The sequence below is a fragment of the Anas acuta genome, chromosome 7 (assembly GCF_963932015.1).
Source record: "Anas acuta chromosome 7, bAnaAcu1.1, whole genome shotgun sequence".
Classification (NCBI taxonomy): Eukaryota; Metazoa; Chordata; class Aves; order Anseriformes; family Anatidae; genus Anas; species Anas acuta.
The window spans coordinates 14,966,386-14,989,495 of NC_088985.1; the positions used below are offsets into that span (position 1 = coordinate 14,966,386).

The 23,110-nt window shown below is 37.3% G+C and overlaps 1 long non-coding RNA gene across 1 annotated transcript in view; it reads right to left on the reverse strand.

The window, feature by feature from the left end:
- LOC137859627 (uncharacterized) overlaps nt 1-21,643 on the reverse strand; it is a 68,785-nt gene extending 47,142 nt beyond the window's left edge. Inside the window, exons 1-2 of the long non-coding RNA XR_011098422.1 lie at nt 21,520-21,643; nt 16,135-16,315 (exon numbers count right to left, since the gene is read on the reverse strand). This is a non-coding gene — a long non-coding RNA (uncharacterized lncRNA). The remainder of the gene's footprint in view (nt 1-16,134; nt 16,316-21,519) is intronic.
- Nucleotides 21,644-23,110: the final 1,467 nt, after the last annotated feature.

The window sequence follows — 23,110 nt, forward strand, 5'->3', positions numbered from 1 at the left end:
ACACAGAAGTCAATAAGACGCATCTGTCAATAACCCAAGCTACTACTGATAACTGGATAGTTGTACATTGGATTGAATTAATAGAAATGGTGAGTGTTACTACAGCTAGGCACTGATTTCACCATCTAATTCAGTTAGACATCTTAAGACATAACAGATTCTAAGCCTGGGTGTCCTTGCAACATGTGAAATGAGGAATGGAGAATAAAACTGAAATAAATCTTAATCTTCAAATAAACCCCCTTTTTCCTAAAGTGCTACTTCTATAGCATCATTCTTTCACTCACAGCTTATGGTCACTGGCTAAGAGCTCATCTTCTATTGACATGTTTTCCAACAATATTTCCTAGTTACTAAGCCATGTATGAAAGATGATTCTTCACGTAAAAAACGTTGGGGGTTTTCTTCTCATCAAAAATCAATGAACAGGAAATTGCTCAAATTTGTCAGAACAACCACTTCTGTTGCTGCTTAATCATTAGATCTAGCCTGCAAGGGAGCCTGCTATACTGTCTTTTCCAAGAAATCAGCTATCACATCTTACAGACTAACCTGTTAGGACTGTTTGCTTCCTATCAGTGGCTCTTTCACTGTTTTTTGTCAAAATCACTGGTGAGACCACGCTTGTTTCAGCCTGTTGCCAAATGTGGTGTACTAAGAAATTAATTTCTAGAGACAACAAGATCAGACTACCACACACTCATATAACAAATGCCAGAAGAAAATGGCTGAGGAAAACTATGCTTGTTCTGGAAAAGGGAGAATATAAGGTTATAACATGTGAGGTATGTCTTATGTTGCTATTATATTCAAGGTACAAGGAAATAGGGGAATAAACAGTACATTAGTTATAGACTGCTACACTTCCAACGTGATCCAGAAAGTTTCCCATACACCAAATAACTTCCTCTTTCCTCACCCACCCTGGGAAAGAGGGAGGAGAAAAAAAAAAAAAAAAAAAAAAAAAAAGAAACCTTTTCTTTGGTGGTTATTCATGTACTCATATTTTTTATGTGAGGAGTATTTTCTTCTCCTACTGTTTTTTTTTGTTTTGTTTTGTTTTTTTTCTCTCTTCCTTCAAATACAAAATATCCTAAATTTCTGGCAAACTATTTATGTCAGAAAAAAAAAAAAAACACATAACAGAAAACAAACAAACAAGCAGTGGCACTTTCTTCCTTTAAAGTTAAGGAGCTACCTGGGCCTCACAAAATAGCCAGACAAGATGAGTCAGTACCCTAAATCACTATGGCCTTTTAACTCCTGTTGGCCAAGCTGTGCAGAATTAGCTGCAAATTTTGTAAGCCCGATGAATGGTCAGTGATTAGTATTATTGAGGTGGATTGTGCTTCATTGAAATATTCAGCTTCTCATATCTGTGTCACACACCACAGCATTAATGGGATCAAGATGCAACAATAATAGTTTCCATGACAATGCAGTACATGCACTCAGCAGCACCTCCCTGGGTAAACAGTAATCCTTCAGAAAAACAAGAAGGTCATTACAGCAACTTGTCAAATCAATGCAGAGAGTGTCTGAGCCGATTAAGGCATCTTCTCTCAGCTCTGACATGGTGTCAATAGTAGTGGGCCACTAGTGCTCAGTCAGATGACTGAAGTGAAATGCCCATCAGTCAGGGAGCTGAGGTGGACTAATGATTCCCTGTGCTGCCTATTAGAACTACATGACAACTCAATCCTGTTTGTTTAAAAAAAAAAAAAAAAGAAAGAAAGAAAAAAGGAAAAAAGTGACCTTGTTGCTTTGTTTGAGGCTGAATTAAATTGACAACAGCAGCTAATCTTTACCTAGGGCGATTAACAGAATTAAAGTACAACAACAAAGGCACACAATGTTTTATGGCTGATATTCTTATTATGATCATGCTTGCAATCTACTTGGGGCCTTATAATCAAGTACATCAGTATAAATATATATTAAATATACATTCCAAGCCAAGTTATATTTGAATGGACCTGAATTAATTTCTTTGTAACAGGAGTTAAAAATTGTGAATAAATGTGCAGAGACAAAGTATAGTCTAAATACAGTAATGATAAGTTAGTTGTTTAATAACAACAACAACAAAAGTGACTTTGATGTTTGAAGGAAAAAAAACACGATTCTATATTTGCCAATCTACACATACAGGTCCTACTCCAGGTAAGTAAATATTCTATACAAACATGATTTCAAAGATGCTTTAGATCTGTAACTTCGTAACTAGCGTAACCATACAGTATCACAACATGTCCCAAGTATACATGTGCACATTATGTACCTTATTTTATAACTATCATGAAAATGTTTAACAAATACTCAATATCAAACAAAGCTGTGTAAGCATGTAGGAATAGATAGTTTCAGCAGAGGCCATTCTAAAGTAATGAGGATGATGAAAGTCTTCACGTCCACATCTTTTTTCTCTGTGGTTTATCAGTTTACATTACTGACCTACTCAATCAAGAGGAAGACAGAAGTTACAAGGAGGAAAGAAGAATCCCAGGCAGCACGCTTTATGTGTCTTAATGAGAAAATCTGATCTGTTAGTAGAACTGAGAGATTATTTTTACCACTTGTGCACACATCGCTTTAAAGATATACTTTAACTGACAAAATTGGCAATACATTTGAATTGAACGTAACCAGTTAGGCTTCCGAGACACGCACTGCAATGCTGAGCTTGAGCTGTGGATTGCACTGAGGAAAAGGAAGAATACACAGCTGCACAAATTCCTTTCATTGTAGATTCAAAGCCCAGCAAAGCTGGAGCTAATTGACATCAGTGGACTTTGAAGCAAGTTCTCATACCAATAGCACTTTTGTTTTTTTTCCTTCGGATGATGTGAATGAGAACAGACTAGGGTTCAAACCAACAGAAAATCATACAGATGTGATACAAAGCTTGTACAAAAGCTGCTGCAGAGTAACAAGCACTATGAGGACAAAGGGGATTTATGTTTACCAAGAAATAAGTCATTGGGAGGACTAAATGGCTCAAGGGACTGGTACTGAATCTGAAAGCTTTTCACCTCTTAGTATCAAACTCAGATCTAGCCCTAAGCTGTAGCTATTGAAGGTCATTATCATCTAGTGGCTGTTCAATATTGTGAAAACAGCCCACTTCTCACTGGACGGGGAGTCACATTTCAAAGACAGCAGCATTTCTGAGGTTCATTAGAACCCATAATTTTGGTTTCAGCATAGGGCACTTTATCAGCTGCTGAGCGTCATGCCCTCCAGAGGTTGACAGATCAGACGGGGAAGTTTGCAGCGCTGCCACAATGCTGGCCAGGCTGTATATGACAGAAGACCTTTGTTTCTATGTCTTAAATCTATCAGACTTTGAACTGTAACAGGACAAGCTAAAAAATACAGAATTCATTTAAATACCTCAGTGCTTGATTAAGGTTTTATTCAACAGGCAGTAAAAAATTTAAACAGATGGCTACTCCCACAATCCCAAATAGGAAATAGGAAAGGATAACATTTTAACAGTGGATTCCTAATCACATTTGCCTTGAGAGCAAATGTAATGTAAATGTAGTAATGATATACAGTACTATGTGCAGCATTTACTGTAATTCTTCAACATTAAGTTTTATGATGTATGTTTCTCTTCACCAATTGACAGTTGTATTCTTATCTTGATTAGTTTATGTTGCACAAAAGGTTCACATCAGTGCTAGTTACTTTGCATAATTCGGTAGAGCACATACACATCAGTAAACCTGTGCAATTTGCTTTCTGGCAAACTGAAAATTTATTATTTGAGTACAAACTTACCATTGTAGCATGAAATTTCCATTGATATAATCACATTATTATTTTGATATATTTTACTTAAATGTTTCTCATAAAAGATTCTCTAGATAGAATCATAGGCAGATATATGGCGTTCCATGGTGTTCCAGGATGCTCTGCTGGAGTTTGATAAAGTACAGCTAACACTATTCTCTACATCCATGGTGGCAGTCTGTGTTATAGGTTCTAGATCTGTACAACCCAATAGCAAGAATTTAGAAGCATTAAGATCTTTCAGTGGGAAATGATTTAATTGTTGGTTGTTAATCAACCTGACCATGTTTCAATAATCTTGAATTACTTTATAATCTGACAGTACATGCACGTATGAAAAAGATCACTGGGAGAAGACAGGTTTTTATATATTAATTCTGAAACATGACTAAGAGCTCTCATTTTATATGATGATTGAAACTCCACCTCAAGTTAGCCAAAAAAAAAATGAGGTAAAATGATCTATTTCTAAATGCAAATTAAAGCCGACAAGACAGCACACCATTCTAAAGGGGGGGAAAAAGCAAATTCCGATAACTTAAAAAACGAACAAACAAACAACAAAGCTACTCTTCTTAAAATTAAGCAGCATATTTTTCATTAATCATTAGCTCTGAGAAGACAGAAACTTGCATTTGTGATATCACACAGATCATAGAAGACAGTGTATGAGGTATTCCTTTCAGGTTTGTAATAGGCATAGATAACATTAAAATTGAGTCATTTCCTGATTGCTAGGCAGGAATTCCTCTGGGTAGTTCATAATTATCAGTGATGACAATTACTGTCTCTATCAAGAGACAATATTTTAATTTTCATTTGAATGGTGCCCTCACCAATAAGAAGGATTAGTGTGAAAAGAAACATAAGTTTCCTGACAGTTGTATATAAATAAAAGTTAAATTCTTGCTACAATAAAACTTAGATCAAAAACTAAAACACAAAGGAAGATTTGAATAACGCATATTGGAGAAAAATCTTTTCAATAATGAGTCTTTTGGTGTGATGCTTTATGTATGTTTACTTAAAGTTCTTGTTCAAATAATTCTGCTATTTTAAGATGTTTTGTTTGTTTGATTCCCCCCCCCCACCGTAGTTCATAATTTCTCCAAAGCTACAAATGATATTTCATCATCTTGTCAAAAACAAAGGTTATGGAGACAAACAAACTCATGTTTCTGTTTCCTAAATCTTGTTCCATCTAAGGCACAATCTAGACTTGTATTCTAGATGATTTTGTACCTTGAAGTGACAGAACAAGCCCTCAGAACACTATTTTTTATTTTATAGACATATATAAATGCGTATTTGTGTGTAAACATTTATTAATCCCTTTCAGCAGGGTCATCTATAATGAAACCAAGTAGATATTAGCAACAGGTATATTTTTTAATGTAATTTATATGGTTTTGATTGTAGGATATCCTTTTAGTTGTTTATTTTTTTGTTTGTTTTGTTTTTGGTTTTTTTTATTTGTTTTGTTTTTTTCAAAAAGAGAAAACTAACAAGAAAAATAACCTGATATTATTAGCATAAAAATCAGCTTGTGTTGGGATAAAGCTGGGACCAAGCATCTGTTACCTGCCAAACCAAAGTGATCCTGAAGCACTGCCATAGATTCAGGAGCATTCAGGAACTGTCATTAAATGACATGCGGGACTACCGAGAGATACAAAGATGGCTAATCAAAAAACTAAGAATAAAGTCCCTAACTTTTCAGAGTTTACATAGAATAAACACCTGCTTATCTTGTTATCTTGCCAGGCAGTTCAGGCTCTGTTAGGTGTAATCACTAAGCATATCCCCAGGGCAGATTTCTCCCGTGGCCTGAGCCCCTCCAGAATACTGTTTGAATGTTTTGGTCCCATAAATGAAATTTCAGAAGCCTCACAAATTATGTTCTCGCAAGCTCTGTGAGACTTGTGACTTAAAAAGAACCAAAGGTTTGACTGAGAAAAAAGCTGGTTTTAAAATTAAAGGTGTACTTTAGAACTATACCTTTGCTTAAACTTCTTTTAAGTTCCACAGGAAGATGTCAAGAGCTTTATTTGCTTATTTTTTTGAAGTTATCTTTCTTCCTCCAATCAGAGCTCTCTGCTACTGCAGCATAGTAGCAGAATAGTCTGTCAAATTCTTGGATGTAACCACATAGAGGTAATGTGAAAAATAAAAAATAATGTGAGAGTACACAAATCTCCACTGATTGACATGCATCTTCGTGCTTCGTATCTTCTGACTTTGCTTTAGTAAATTTCGCATCAGCTACTGAAAGTTTGGAGAGATGTGTGGTACTTTCTATCTCATAGATGAATTCAGGCTCTGTTTTCATGACCACTGGTCGTACTTTTAAGACCACTAGTACCCTTCAGTTACTACTCACACAAGAGTAAGAAAAGATATACTTCAACAATTAACTTCTGTTACAATAATGTTATAAGCTACACAGCCTGACTGTTATACAAAGCAGGACTTGGTCATCTTCAGAAGAACAATGTTGAAATTTCATGTGGTATCAAGCTTCTTTCTGAAAGCTTGAAAGTATAGCTAATGCTGCTGAAAACTTACAACAGGATCAAACACTAAAAAAATAGAGGGAAAAAAATGTACAGAAGTAATTATTTGGTTAATGATATTTCACAGAAAACCTGTAGGTCCCGGGAGTTTTGTAAAACCCAAACTCCTCCAAAAGAATTTACCCAAGACTCTAGTTTCATGACTTCCTTGGAACACAACTTCAAATACAAGGATAATGTCTTCCGTGGAAACAGAAGAAAAGCTACATTATATGTGGACAGTGAGTAAAGAGATTGCTGAAAATGAAGATTAACCTATGAGGTTATGAAAAGCGATGACAAGAGGAACACTTGACACTTATAGTCTTCTACAGTAGGCACTAAAGAAAGAAAATATTTTTAAATGGAGACTGTGAATCTTCAACAGTCAAAAAAAAGTAGAGTAATTATAGACCAGTATTGACACAAGTTTATTGTATCTGTTATGTGTATATGCTGGGGGTATATCTTTTGTATTAAAAAGAACTAAAAAGGAAGTCATTAAGGTCATAAGACATTTCTGAATATGTCAGTTCAAGATGCTGTCATACAAATTTTTCTCTGTATAATAAATCCTCGCATGTTCCCATAGGACATGATGTAACAGACAATAGCATTCATGTCCATGAAATCATGTAAACCCAATGGGAATCATAACAGAGAACTTGTTAAGCATTGTCAAGGTTTTGAATGACTGTAATTAAGTAACCTACTTCTCCCCTTGTTCCACCATGACAGCTGAGGTCAGCTGCAACACTTGAGTCCCTAAATATAAATGTCAGGGGATGTTGACAGGAATTTCTCAGCAAAGGCCCTTCAACTCTGGAACTCACTTCTCTTATTATAGCTTTGAAAGAGCCCAGGTCAGTTGACAATCAAGAAGTAGGGCAAGGACTATTTCATAATATAGTTCTGTTAGGAAGTAAAGACGTCTTTTATAATATGCTACTGCAGCTGATTAGTTACTTAAGCACGCTGAATTCTAAATTAAATAACAAGCCATATTCTGATTTCCCTGTATTTTAAACTTAACATACATAGCAAGAAATTGGGTCTCTCTTTTTTCTTAATCCATTAAAAATTACCGAGAGAAGCTGTATATTACAGAGTTGAATGAAAGACTGACTGAAAACACAACAGACACACGATGTTTATATCTGTAATGAGAAAAGCAGAGAAAATGTACAGTAATGAGGGGTAATTTGGAGAATAATCAAAGTAATATTGTAATGACTACAACCAGCATATCATGCCTGAAGGGAAATATCCTGAAGGGATATCTTGCCTAAAGGGATATGGTCTATACCACAAAAGCTTGGAGCCATTGAAACCCCCAGAGAAAGATGATAATGGCTGTACATAAAGTATAATTTATTTACAATTTGAGGAATGCTTCCATCAAGTCCCTAATGACAGGCTTACAAGTTACATTAAAAGCTGTGCTGATTCAGATAAAGGCGTGAAGTCAATAAAATACGGAAAAAGGATCTGCAATACAAGGAGAAAATGGATGCTGCTTACTACTAAAGAAAAAAATAGAAGTTTGGGTAGCAACACAGTCTTTTAAAAAATTTGTGCATTAAAAGAATTCTCACAGCTCTGCTACTTACAGAGGAGAAAATAGCTATGTAAATAAGGCTACTTAAAGAAAGCAAAAACAATCCTTTTTCCTCATACATGATCTCACAGCAGCAGACAGATTGTACTGACTACTTATCAGCAAGCATGATCTGATGTGGATCTAACAGCACCATTATCTTGGAACTATTGAGACCATTATAGAGATCCATCTGTATATTTCTCTTAACATTTTATTCTTACTCATTCTTTGCTAGTGCTTTAACTGTTACTTGTGGGAAAGGGAAAGTGAAGGAATAAAAGTCTTTCAGCTATTCTCACACTTTCCGAACAAATGAAACAGCTGTCAGTAAACACACAGGTAAGGATAAAAATGGAGAAATTAAAAGATTACTGAAAAAGACAGTATACTACATGAAGTGACAACAAGAAAGCAAAATCTACTGAGTAAAATTTATTTTGTATACGAAAGTTTTTTGTCCTTCAGTAATGTAAATCATAATATACTCTACTGAAACCAATCTGCTTGCACTGGTGCAAAATTGGTGAATTAATAAAGAATACAGTGTAAACCAGACTTGTAAAAGGGTGCTGCAATACTGAAAGAGAAAAAAAAAAAAATGCTATCTTCACAAAGAAAACTAGTAGAGAACTTACTAACTTGTGCTTATATTCTGTCACATTACTGCATCAATTCAGACCTTCAAATCTTACCAGTCTTTCCTATCCTACAATCAATTCTGCATTGCACTCAAAACTCATCCTGAATAAGTAAATAAGCATTGATATTTTAAAATCTTGCCTTACTCTGCTCTCAGAGGGATCTTAATTTTATGTCATTACTTTTTTTTTTTTTTTTTTTTAATCTTTGTTTAAAGATCATGGGATGTTAACCAAGGTTTCTGGGAAGGAGAGAAAAAAGGACTAAACTTCAAATATGGTGCAAGTATCTTGTCTTCAGTCTGAAGTGATTTTACAGTTGCATGGAGAGTAATGCCAGAGTACCACCACTACAGCTACAGCCAATTCATTTAACCTCACGGAATATTTAAGTTGTAAATTCTAAAAGCTGGATTGCTGTGATGTGTTTTATAGATCACACCTACAAAAGGGCAACTCCTTAGGGAAGAAATGCGTTTTTTACAGTCATAGGTTGTATCACAGTTTTTTGATTTATGGAATTAAGTAGTTAAATTAACTAATTAGAATAAAACCATCAAGACTTTCCTGTATATGTCAGGTGTTGTCTCCCCTCCCTGCCCCCCCACCCCCCCAACTTTTCGTAACAATCAGCTGAGACAAATGTCTTCACCTGCCTCCTGTAAAGGATAGTCCTTGAGCAGAGTCTGGGACTGAAACCTGACACCTTCTCCCACTTGCAACCAGAGTCTCAGAGCTGAAGGATCGTGTTCTCCCAGTACACCCATGAATCTCTAACTATTTTATGCAAAATATATGTCATCACAGCCAGGAGTGTGCACACTAGAAAACCCTATGCAGGACTAAATATTTACTCCTAGAGGGCTCTGGCAAAGAAACAGTGAGCTCTGTGGAGGTGGAAAGAATGGGTTTGAAACTCTATCTACATATCCATTATGGAGACATGTATTTCCATATAAGTCAGGCACCCCCCTCTCCTGAATTTTCGACAGCATTTTTATCCCCACTGAGGATAGTATATGCTGTAGGTGCTGTTTTGAGATTCCTAACCCTGCCCATGTGTTGAATACATAATTTGGAGATCTCACTTAACTCTGTCAGTACCTGCCAAGAAAGGAGGGACCTTAATAAGTATCTGTGGTACACAGCCTATACCTATTTCTGATTTTTAGTCTAGTCCCTCAAATACATATGCAAGACCTGAAAACTAAAAAAGTATTTAAATGTGTACATTTAGATATATATATATATATTTATTTTTTTCCCCTTTGAGGAGTCAGTTAATCGTAGGTAGAGAAATACCAAAGAAATAGGATGGGCTAAAGAATATAAAATAGCATGTGGCAGGCACTTGAGCAATTAGTCTCTATGAGCAAAGTGTCATCAAGATGTTACTTTTTCCAATAAGGAATTAGTCAGGAGCAGAAGAATTAAATGTGTGTTATAAGAAGGACTGAAACTTTTGATGGAAAAAGCAGTAACACAAGGAGGAGGAGTTGGTTCATGGATAAATAAGCAAGCTGAAAAAAAAATCCACCCTGATTCTAAAATTCAGAAAATGAAGAGACAGGCAGGCAGAAGATTGGATTTCAGAGGAAAGAGATGATGAAATATTGACTTCCCATGATAGTAGAAAAAGGCATAACAGAAACAGATAGCCCAGCAAACCTGTGAGCTGTGAACATAAGGAGTTCTTCACTCGTGTGAATGCAATTCTGGGACCAGTAAGGCAGAAAGAAACAAGGGAGACATTTATTTGAAACTGTAAAAAGTGAAAATAAGAAATACTGTAATCTGGAACATCCACCAGAGCATAATTGTGGTTTTCCATTTAGTGGTGGAGTACAACTTTCCAAGGGCTGCTGGAAGGATCACCATTTCACAGGGGCAGCTCTGATGAAAAGCAATGGTCCTAGTGTCTTAGTAAGAAGCTTTAGTATCTTTCTTTTCCTTCCTTGCCTTCTTCCCTTGCTCTGCCATGCTGCCAGTTATAAAAGCTTTGTCTAATCCCCAGAGTTTAAAAAGAAAGTGCATTAGACTTAAGGAGGGCAAGACAGACATTGGTTTTGGCAGTTTGTGTGAACTGATGAAAAGTAGCAGCAACAAACTCCCTTGATGGACCAAGAGAAATGCATTCCCCTTTCAAATTGCTACACAGACAGTACAAGAACAACCAACATGAGTTACAAGTTCAATATGTCTGTCTGTAAAAAACATAAATTAACATAAGTGGGTAATATATAGTTCCACTAGGAAAGAAGTAGTATATTATTTCAATTTTAGTTTACATTAAGTCTTTACATATCCCTACAACTCCCCCACCCAAATATTAGCTTTTAAAAATGAGTCTAATCAAATGAAAGTGCAATCTATTTTTTTTTCTACCTATATGATGATACTGTATTCAAATTGGGATGCAGTGAATTCAGGTATTTTTGATTCAGACTTCCATATTCTTCTAGAATGGAACTCAATGCCGATGTCTTGAAGACATTCTTCCAGAATGTCTTCAATGCCGATGATGGGCTTCGGGACCCAGGGTGCCCTGAGCTGGAGGACCGGAACGGGGGGATGACAAACTTCCAACCGACCCTGAACGTGTGCGGGATTTGCTACTCCACCTGGATCCCTACAAGTCCATGGGTCCGGATGGGATTCATCCCCGGGTGCTGAAAGAGCTGGCAGACGTCATCACGGAACCTCTCTCAATTATTTTTCAACGATCCTGGGAATCTGGAGAGGTCCCGGTAGACTGGAAGCTGGCAAATGTTGTGCCGATTTTCAAGAAGGGTCAGAAAGAAGACCCTAGCAATTACAGGCCTGTCAGTCTCACGTCAGTGCCTGGTAAAATCATGGAGAAGATGGTTCTCAAACTTATTGAGGCGCACCTGGGGGACAAAGCAGTCACTGGTCCCAGCCAGCATGGGTTTGTGAAGGGTAGGTCCTGCCTAACTAACCTGATTTCCTTTTATGATAAGATCACCCGTATGGTGGACCAAGGGAAACCGGCTGATGTGATTTTTTTGGACTTCAGCAAGGCTTTTGACACGGTTTCCCATAGGATCCTACTGGACAAAATGTCCACCATACAGCTAAATAAAAACATCATACGATGGGTGAGCGATTGGCTAACGGGCAGGGCCCAAAGGGTTATGGTGAATGGGGCTGCGTCAGGCTGGCGGGCGGTCACCAGTGGGGTCCCTCAAGGCTCCATTTTAGGGCCGGTACTTTTCAATATTTTTATAAACGATCTGGATGTAGGAATAGAAGGTATTTTGAGCAAGTTTGCTGATGACACCAAACTTGGAGGAGTTGCGGACTCGAATGAGGGTGGAAAGGCCTTGCAGAGGGATCTGGATAGGTTGGAGAGCTGGGCGATCGCCAACCGCATGAAGTTCAATAAGAGCAAGTGCCGGGTCCTGCACCTGGGACGGGGAAACCCTGGCTGCATGTACAGACTGGGAGATGAGACGCTGCAGAGCAGCCTAGAAGAGAGGGATCTGGGGGTCGTGGTAGACAGCAAGCTGAATACGAGCCAGCAGTGTGCCCTGGCAGCCAGGAGGGCCAACCGTGTCCTGGGGTGCATCAAGCACGGCATCGCTAGTAGGTCAAGGGAGGTGATTGTCCCGCTCTACTCTGCGCTGGTGCGGCCTCACCTCGAGTACTGTGTGCAGTTCTGGGCACCACAGTATAAAAAGGACATTAAACTGTTGGAGAGTGTCCAGAGGAGGGCTACGAAGATGGTGAAAGGCCTGGAGGGGAAGACGTACGAGGAACGGCTGAGGGCACTGGGCCTGTTCAGCCTGGAGAAGAGGAGGCTGAGGGGAGACCTCATCGCAGTCTACAACTTCCTCGTAAGGGGGTGTCGAGAGGCAGGAGACCTTTTCTCCATTAACACCGGCGACAGGACCCGCGGGAACGGGGTTAAGCTGAGGCAGGGGAAATTTAGGCTTGACATCAGGAGGGGGTTCTTCACAGAGAGGGTGGTTGCACACTGGAACAGGCTCCCCAGGGAAGTGGTCACTGCACCGAGCCTGTCTGAATTTAAGAAGAGATTGGACTGTGCAGTTAGTCACATGGTCTGAGCTTTTGGGTAGACCTGTGCGGTGTCAAGAGTTGGACTTGATGATCCTTAAGGGTCCCTTCCAACTCAGGATATTCTATGATTCTATGAACTCTCATAATGAAAGGAACAAAAAATTAAAACAATGCTGTTCAGGACTAGACCATCCACATTATGTCAAATTATACAAAGCAAAAATTCTCAGTCTAGATTAGCAACATTTTGTTTTCAGAAGGTATAAGAGGAAAGGTCATACAAAAAATATGGTGCAAGTTAGCACACTGAGTTTGCTCTAAAAAAACAAAACTCAACTAGTTTTAGACAGTAAAATATTGCTCCAAGACCCCACAAATAAAGATTTACTTGAAAATTTCCCATCCCTCTAGCAGCACGGCCTCCTCTTACAACACTGTATTGAAATCCTCTATTTTCTCATGAATCTAAGCCATGATGCATCTAAAATCTAGTAAGACCTACAATAGAGTTTTTGTTAGATTCAGTATAGCTTGATGTCAAGTGGTGAAATCCACTTAAATCTTTTCTACTGGTAGCTTTGTGTGCATTCCCTCTGTCAAGCTACACTATATAGTAGAGCTAGTGGATCTGTAGGATGTTCAGAAGTCTTCAGTAAGTCATTATAGATACTAGTAACAAAGAACTCATTAAAAGAAAGACAAAATTGTATTTATATGTAGTATATAACAGAAAATATAATCTAACATTATTATATAGTATATTTAAATATATTCTATATATTATTCTATGTTTGTTTTTTTTTAATATGAATAAGTTTATATATACATATATAAAAATGTATTTTAAATCCTTCTCAGTAAGAGGAGTTTGAACCAAAAGAAATTAGCCCATTTGTTAATGATAGTAATTAACCAGTACTGACAATGATGCTACAATGGTGCTATTTAGTTACAAAATAAATGTTTCACTGAGCTATGGAAACAGCCTAGCAACACAATTTTAAAAATTATTGGTATCAATTACTCCCACACCATTCTTCTATGCATAAGAAAGTTTCTTGAATTTGAGCCTTAGTACCTGTATTATCGTACCCTGTTTTATTTAATATTATTTATATATATATACACGTATATATTATATATATAATTATATATATTATATATATTATAATATTTATAATTTTATATATAATTATTTATATATATATAATTATCTATATATATATAATATATACATATATATATATATAAATAAATAAAATTTCTTTTCTTGGATCCTTCATCACAATACTATAGAGTTTACTTTGTAATGAAGGATTTTAATAGGTTTCATCTGTAAAACAACTGTGCTGATAGACACTGATCATGGACTGTACAGAAGTGCCTACCCTGAAGTCCTCATATATCTTTAAAGCAAGTCTCAAAAAGACAGCAAGTCATGTACTTGCTTCATCAGTTCTACCTCAATAGAAGCATGGACACTCATCAGCTTTATGAAGCCATAAGACAGACAAGAATTCTTAGTGTGTAAGCAGCTGCTTGTTAATATGTTTGAATGTTTTAAAATGCCTACAGAATTGACTACCTTTGATCTTAAATCAGTCTTAAATTTATTCTAGTATGACAAAACTCAGCTTTTCCTGAAGAGTGACTCAGAGACTGATCATAGAAACGTTAGCTGGAAAAGATCTCTGGAGGTTATCCAGACCAGCCTCGCATTCAGTGGCAGCTCTAATGCTTTTCATCTGTTGGAAATCTGTCAAAAATGTTACAGTATGTTTAACACTTGTTGTGCAAGTGCGCTGCACACTTTTTTTGTGTGCATGTACTTCCACAAGTGCACAGACGCTTATAGCAGTTTTAAATGATTAGTATCATACCAGCTATTAGAGTATGGGTTATTCTATATCCAGATTAGAATATTGATTTGCTATGTGTCTGAAAGCAGGAAGAAAAAAAAACACACCATTTTGTAAAAGATGTTGCAATGTCCCTTTTCTGCATGCCCCTTTTCATACTCAGCCCTTGTTGCCAAATGCAAACCTGCACAAGAATCCTCCAGTGGGCTACCACACAAACACAATTCATGAGTACTCTGCAACCCAGAGTAACTGCAGTAATAATTATTTTTGTAACTCATTGCAGATATATCAAATACTGCTGGGTCCTGCACCTGGGTCGGGGCAACCCTGGCAATACATACAGACTGGCCAATGAGATGCTGGAGAGCAGCCCTGCAGATAGGGATCTGGGGGTTGTGGTTGACAGCAAGTTGAATGTGAGCCGGCAGTGTGCCCTGGCAGCCGGGAGGACCAACTGTATCCTGGGGTGCATCAAGCATGGCATTGCTAATTGGTTGAAGGAGGTGATTGCCCCACTCTACTCTGCGCTGGTGCGGCCTCACCTCGAGTACTGTGTGCAGTTCTGAGCACCACAGTACAAAAAGGACATTGAACTGTTGGAGAGTGCCCAGAGGAGGGCAACAAAAGGTGGTGAAGGGCCTAGAGGAGATGTATGAGAAGCGGCTGAGGTCACCAGGCCTGTTCAGCATGGAGAAGAGGAGGCTGAGGGGGGACCTCATCGTGGTCTACAACATCCTCGTGAGGGGGAGTGGAGAGGCAGGTGACCTATTCTCTGTAAACACCAGTGATAGGACCCATGGGAATGGTGTTAAGCTGAGGCAGGGGAGGTTTAGGCTTGACATCAGGAAAAGGTTCTTTACTTAGAGGGTGGTTGCACACTGGAACAGGCTCCCCAGGGAAGTAGGCACTGCACCAAGCCTGTTCAAATTTAAAAAAGTGATTGGACTGGGCACTTAGTCACATGGTCTAAACTTTTGGGTAGACCTGTGCGGTGCCAGGAGCTGGACTTGATGATCCTTATGGGTCCCTTCCAGCTTGGGATATGCTATGATTTTATGAAATACATTGTACAACATAGCTAAACATCTATAGTACTAATCTGCCACAACAGCCAAGAAAGATGTGAGGTCTCCAGTGTTTTGTTGTTTTTTTTTTTTTTTTTTTTTTGCTGGTGGACCCCACCGCTTCCATGGTAGAGAGCTGCCGCTGCTTCCTCACAACAGACTACTGACAACAGTAAATCAGGTCAACTGCATTGTCTAGGCAAGTTCTATGAGCCTTCAGGCAAATTGCCCAAACTCTCTGGATCACCTATTCTATTGCTGCACTACACTACCAGTAAAGACGTTTTTCCTAACAACAAAACAACCTGTGAAGCTACAAGATGTGGCAACTTATGGCTTTGTAATTACTGACCCCTGGCTGACTGCATTCTGCATTACAACCTCACCATGCTGATGGGCCAGCTAACAAGTGATTGCAATGACCAAAATGAGAGAACAAATGTAGTTGGGGGTAGAATTTCATTGTCTCATCCTGATTAATGTACAGCTGATGGGAACTTAAAGTGTTACACATGCATTCATCTGTCCCCACGCTAACAGTTGTATTCTTACCACTGATCTGTGGACTGAAGCATTGATTACCTTGAGAAATAAGGCAGCTCCAGACAAGAGTTGTGAAGCAAGCTAGACTCTTCTTCTCCACCACACCATACCTCATACCTGGTGGTGCAGAGCAATATGCCAAAGGAGGTTTTCAGTTGCATTGTCACCGTTTCATGACATCTAAATCCAGACTTAATTTTTGTTTTTGCTGCTTGATTACCTAGAGGAAAAATAAAATGCAGCATAAGAAATACAAACAAGTATTTGTCTTCGAAGCATGTGATAATGGCTTTCCACATGGGAAAGCAGTAGGAGTCTTACCACATATTTATTAATATAAAACCATACTCCAATTGTCTGCACCACATAACAGACAGTGACTGAGAGAGTGAACATTTTAAACTACAGAGAGCACTTAAGAAGGCAGATACAGAGTGGACAGATGAGGACAAGGAAACTACAGCTTCTCCACTAGCACCACTCCAGCATGGCAGCACACAATTGCTTAACACTCCAAATTTGTTTCCCCCTGCTTCCCAATATGCAAAAATGCCATACTGCAGAAGACTAAGGTGTGGATACGATCTCCCATTTAAGTAATTATTTCCTAACCACACAGAAATCTTATTTAGATGGAAATCAAATATGTTCAAAAGATATTTAGCGACTACACAGATTTATATCGAAAATACAGTATGCCATGCGTTAAACAGAAATCTTTCTGAATCTGACGGCAAAGCTAAGTACTGCTTCACTTCCTTAATGAAGCACTTAAAACTGTTGCCACCACTACACTTCTGAGCGCTCCTTCCTCTTAAACTCCTTGGAGCTCTAATGGGGCACCACTATCATTACCTCATTTGCCTCAATTATATCTGTAGCTTAAAAGAACGCAAATAGCAATATTATCTGTAGTATTCCGATGCAGCACAACAGTTCTATTAAGTTTTTTTTCTCCCCTCCCTATTCTTGTTAAAGAAATAGCAACAGAATCTTGAAAAGGGCATCCTGATAAGAACACACAAGTTTTCTGAATATCCCATGAAACTAAACGATCTCTTCTGAATAACAGATGAAATTCATACTCCTTGCACTCCAACCCGAATATAGATTCTGTAAGATTTTTATGAAGTTTTCACCAATACACTGCAAGAACTGATATTTCAGATTCACAAACAGTATTATTTCAATTGACTATCAAAAACATCAAACTTGAAAAGCCACAGGCAAAACAGAAGAATAAAGAGATGCACAAGGAATGATTTCACTACACATACAAGCAATCGAGGAAAAAGTGATAAAAATAATTCACCAACATTTAGAGAATATAAAAAGAGAATATTTGGCATAGATGAATTCCATGGCCATGAATGGGAAACTGATGAGCACACATATATAAGAGCCTAAGCAAGCTCTTGGATAGTGGAAATGTTAGAGTTCTCCCTGAAGAGAGAGTTTCCGTTTGATTTATCTAAGTTACAGAGATCTATCCCCAGTTTAAAATAGCTGTAGCGGTTGTGAAAGCACTTATATACAACACCTAAATGCACCATGATGTACCATGTGGTATGAAAGTAGGCGGCTGGTATTTACAGCAGAGAGTTGATCAAAAATAAGACGGCAGGAGACATAAGTGAGCAGTATTTACGAGGGGTGTACGATTACATTCACCTCAGGAACCAAACGGTTGGTGTCAGCCAGTGACATTCATCTTGAGATGGCTGTAATAAGTGATAATGATGAATGTAATCTGCACAGCCAACAGCTTTACTAGCAAGGTAAATCACGTTTAGTATTCTCCACTTTTGAAGGATGTGCCCTAAATATTAATTTACAACCTCACATTGCTCTTATCTTATAGGCGAATATTATTCATGAACTAATTTTTATTCTTTATATTATCGTATTATTCTTCTGGATACTTTTAAGCAGCACTGAGACTACTCAAGCTTTTTTAGATACTGCCAGACATTTTCTGTGCAATGACTTCATACAGAGAGTAAACTAGACTTGAGCCTTGGACAACAAAACATTTCTCAAAGAGCAACTTAACTAGTTGAACTAAAAGATATAGCTCTCTCTTAAAACGGGAAGACAAAGCAAAAGGACTTCATTACAAACGCTCTTACACAGGTGTCCTGGTTTCAGTTAGAACAGAATTAATTTTCTTCCTAGTAGCTGGTGGAATGCTGTGTTTTGGCTTAGGATGAGAAGAGTGCTGATAACACCCTGATGTTTTATTTGTTGCAGAGCAGTGCTTATACCAAGCCAAGGACATCTCAGCCTTTTGCTCTGTCCTGCCAACAGGCAGGCTGGGGGTGCAGTAAGAGCTGGGAGGGGACAGACCCAGGACAGGTGACCCAAACTAGCCAAAGGGGTATTCCATACCATCTGACGTCATGCTAAACAATATATAGGGGTGGCTAGCCGGGGGGAGGGGGCCGGACTGCTCGGGGTTAGGCTGAGCATCGGTCAGCGAGTGGTGAGCAATTGCATTGTGCATCACTTGTTTGTACATACTATTATTAGTAGTACTATTATCACCATTGTATTATTATATTATTATTATTGTTATTATTATTTTCCTGTCTTATTAAACTGTCTTTATCTCAACTCACGGTCTTCACTTTCCATTTCTCTCCCCCGTCCCAGAGAGGGAGGGGGGAGGGTGAGCGAACGGCTGAGTGGTGTTTAGCTGCCGGCCGGGTTAAACCACGACAACAGGATATGAACTTTCTCTCTTAGATAACAGAGGAAGAGGGACCCAGATGCATGATAAAGTAACTTCCATCTACTACCAATTCTCACAAAATAATTTTAAACCAAAAAGTTTTCCATTACGTTCATCAAGCCTCAGGCAAATCCCTGAGCTGGAGGTGTCATCCATGGACTTCAGAATATTTGATTTGGTAAGAATTACTCATACTCACACACGGAAATAATAAAAAGTTCTTTTTATTTATTTATTAATAATTCTTCTCTCCACACACCTTTCCAGTTCTCTCATTCCAGATTAAGATATCTCACTAAATTTAGTTTGCATTTAGGATTTCATACGAAATTCTTTCCATACCTTAGAACATTCTTGTTGACTGTATTTTTATGAAATTTGTTCAATTCTACTTTTTTTTTTCTCTTAAGTTGGAAAGATCAGTGCTGAAGTGTTAAATATGCATGAACACCATGAGTTTATAGAGCAGCATTATTTCCTGTTTTGCTTTCTAATCTTTCTAGTACAATGTAATTATTATTTTTTTTTAGCTTTTTCTTTTTTAAGACCATTACAGAGAATGGAAATGTCATTTTCATTTAACTACCATAAACCCAAAGCCTTGATTTTTAAGTTAAGTAATTAGTGTTTTTCCTGAATATAATTTTTATAGAATTATCAAGCTAATAGCCTAACTTATCAAAAAAGTCACCTGTTTCCTTGCTTAGCATTTTGCTATTCTGTCCCCATTTAAAGTTTGCCTTGCTATTTAGTTCAAAATATATTTTGAACACGGTACTTATTGATTCATTGTTTGGATTTTTTTTTTTTTTTTTTTTAACATAGCCATCTCTCTATATAACACACAACTGGTACTAATGAAGATGTAAATAAGAGTTCACAATTTGTTCACTATCCTCTTTGAAACACAACTAGTACAAACTGCACTATTTAAAGGTGCCACATTATAACTGGTGAATGTCTCTTTTTGCCAGACAGCTACATGGCTTAAGTCCTAAACAAAGCAATCAACTTTTAAAAATAAAGGGAAAAAATGCTTAAAGAGAACAGCTTGCCCTACCTCTCCCCTGTTGTGCTCTCTTTAAGGATTTGTTGCTATTGTGTGGACTAATTTCTTTACTGGGATTTTAACGGACATCTCTAATAACAATGATGATATATTTTTTCATTGGCTTATTTCACATAGCTTCCAAAATTGTGCTCTAAACTCAATGAGACATCTTCCTTAACCCCTTTTCTTCAGAACCTGGGGCTTAATCCTCTCTCTTCTTACTATTTTGACAAAATATTAGCAATGTCCTATTTCCTTAGAAAAAACATTCCAACAATTACTTCAGCCAAGCTCTGCTTCCAGAAATAACACAGGATCACCAAGTATTCATTCCATTTAGGCCACTAAATTTTTAATAAACAGCAACTCTTTTGCTGTTTATTAACCAACCTATCTGGACAACAACTGAAAGTAAAAAAATACCATCACCAACAGTTCTGTTCAACCAGAAAGCATAAATAAACATTTGTAATAATCTGAATAGCTACACAGCAGCAGTAACTATTATGACACGAAGATCTGCAAGACTCGGTATTTATCCCATTACTGCAACTACACCTATCTTAAACACAGGAATTGCAACAGGACATTACTTAGGATTAAATGAGTTCTTAAAGCAATGACTATACATTAGCATCATAGCAAAAAACAGTTGTGTATCTGTGGAAGGAGACAAAATAACATAGTTCTTTAATCTTATGTCCAATAAGAGTGTGATTCAGTGTAAGATAATGTATCAAATAGTGTGTCCTACTCCTTTTGGACATTAATCCTGACAGAAAAATCTTTAGCTTTGTATGGATTAGTCAATGCAAATTCATTAACTACTTGTCATGCTTCTAATACAATCTGCCCTGACCCTAAAGACTTGACAGTGTAGTGTTAATCAAATCTACACAAGATCCCATACAAACAAAACAATCTGTTCCAGGTTATACAGTGTTTTTTCCCTAAAAATAAAAGGGGGCAATAGAGTATACAGGAAGAATATTGAGAAGTATAATAGTAGTTTAAGAAAAAGAAAAAAAGAAAATTAAAAAAAGAAACCTTTAATGAAATTTTATATTGTAAGAAAAAAAAGGAAAATTTTAATTTGGTTATTTTAAGAGCTGCACCTAGAAAACCACTACTTCTTTAAATCATTAAATCAGAGTTTTTTAAGTTAAAAAGAGTAAACTAAAAATATATCTGAATTCCAATGAACGTGTTTTTCCTTCAAAGAAAATATTTTAGGGAAATATCTGAGGACTTCGTATGATTTCAACTACCACATCATTTCAGTATTGCTTTGAACTTAAAAAAATCTTGCCTTCTGAAGGAATCACATAACAAGTGCACATATTTGACTGCCTTGAATTCCTAAACCGAAGAGATTAAAATAACATTAGAAGTCTTTAACAAATGCAGTTTACAGCCACATACTGTAGACCAACCTCTGTTTTTGATGACTTAAACCTTTTAAAAATTGTTAAACAAATCATCAACAGTATTTGCCTAATCAATTTTCTCAGACATACCCAAAAAAAAGGTAAATAATGGCTTAATTATCAAAATAATTCCACTTAATAAAAAGCAAGCACATACAATAGCTTTTCTTCCAGACTTTCACGTCTACCTTCTGATGCCAGGAATTTTGTCTTACCTATTTGACCATGACTTGACACACAAAAGCTTTCAGTCTTTAGTTCATCCCCTAGGTGTCTTACTGAAGAAGTTAAATACTTCAGACTTGCTAAAAACAGCTGTATGTACTCAGTTTCATCAAGTCCTCTACTCCAGATGCAGCCAATTAACAAGGAAGTGTGTCATCAGTTCCAACACTCAAAATTTAGTGCTTTATTCCATTACAGCAACAACAGTTTAGACGATTAAACTGGGTGTTATAAAGTATAAATCTGAGCCTGCTTCAATGTATAGCCGACAGAAGTCTACATGCAACATGTACAAATAATATAAATAATTTCTCATCTTGTTACTATTACTATAAATTTGCTCTGTTACTTCTGAGATATCAATGAGGAGAGAACAAAATAAGTAATATTTTCCTTATTTTTCCTAGAAGTTATAGGAACATGAGAACACAGTCCAGAATTATTTTTGTTGTCTTTGGCATTTTCACAGGCACATATTAGGTACATGACATTTTTTGGCAATATTTGATGTGAAATCAAGCACTCAAAACCAACAATGTGAATATCCTAATTTTCATGAAAAGCATTATGCAGTCAGTAATGGTATCAATAACGGTAACTGTGTATTGATATGAGAGTGCTTAGCTCTCCTGGTATTGTCAGACTATTTGACTAGATATGACTGATAAGATCAAATTGTCAACTATTAAAATGAACCAATAAATAGGGAGATAAACAAATTATTGGTTCCTAAACCAAGTATAAAGCCTAGGAGATAATACTACAATGAACAACTGAAAATAGCATGTATTTTAGTTACAGATGGTTATATTCATTCTATAACCTAGTGCAGTAACACCCTAGGGAAACCCATTTGCAGAAACAAATATCATTTAGAAGTTTATGAACGACACAGATTTAGATAGGCCTGCATCCCCATTTAGCAATCATCCTTGCATGTGACAATACTGAACCACCATTTTGCTGAACCACTGCTTCGTCCATCTTTGTGAGCACAGAAGGCAACACCAACACTTTCAGGCTTTATATTTCAAATACATACAGGGGAAACTCTTCTATAGGCTTACATCACATACAGGAAAACAATCTGTAAGAAGAGAATAACATGCCATGGGCAATCAGTCTATGGTATCACAGCTGTGATGAAATTTGAGTACTTGAAAACAGCGTAGCTTAGCAGAAAGCATGACATTTTAGGATGGAGTAGGGAGATTTCTTGCTAGAGGAAAGATATTGAAAGAGTGGCACATGAGTTGTAAAGAAGCAGAACATAGAACAAGTTCATCCTGAAATGTCAGCCAGGCTAAGCTAGTAGGAATTGCTTCTCTAAACAATGAATAGCACCTATTCCCCTTGAAAATAAATAAATAAATAAATAAAAAATCATAGCATTTTCTTTCATGATGTGCAGATCCAGGAGTCATCTTGTCCAAGTGCTAAGCTCTTCCATGGAGTCAGATAACTTGACAATATCAAAAGAGTGTCACAAGCCTTTGAAACAACAGTTTAAGAGAAACAGTTAACCAGACAAATCAAAATTCTGCTTAAAAAAGGGTAAAAGATTGAAGGAGCTGCTTACAG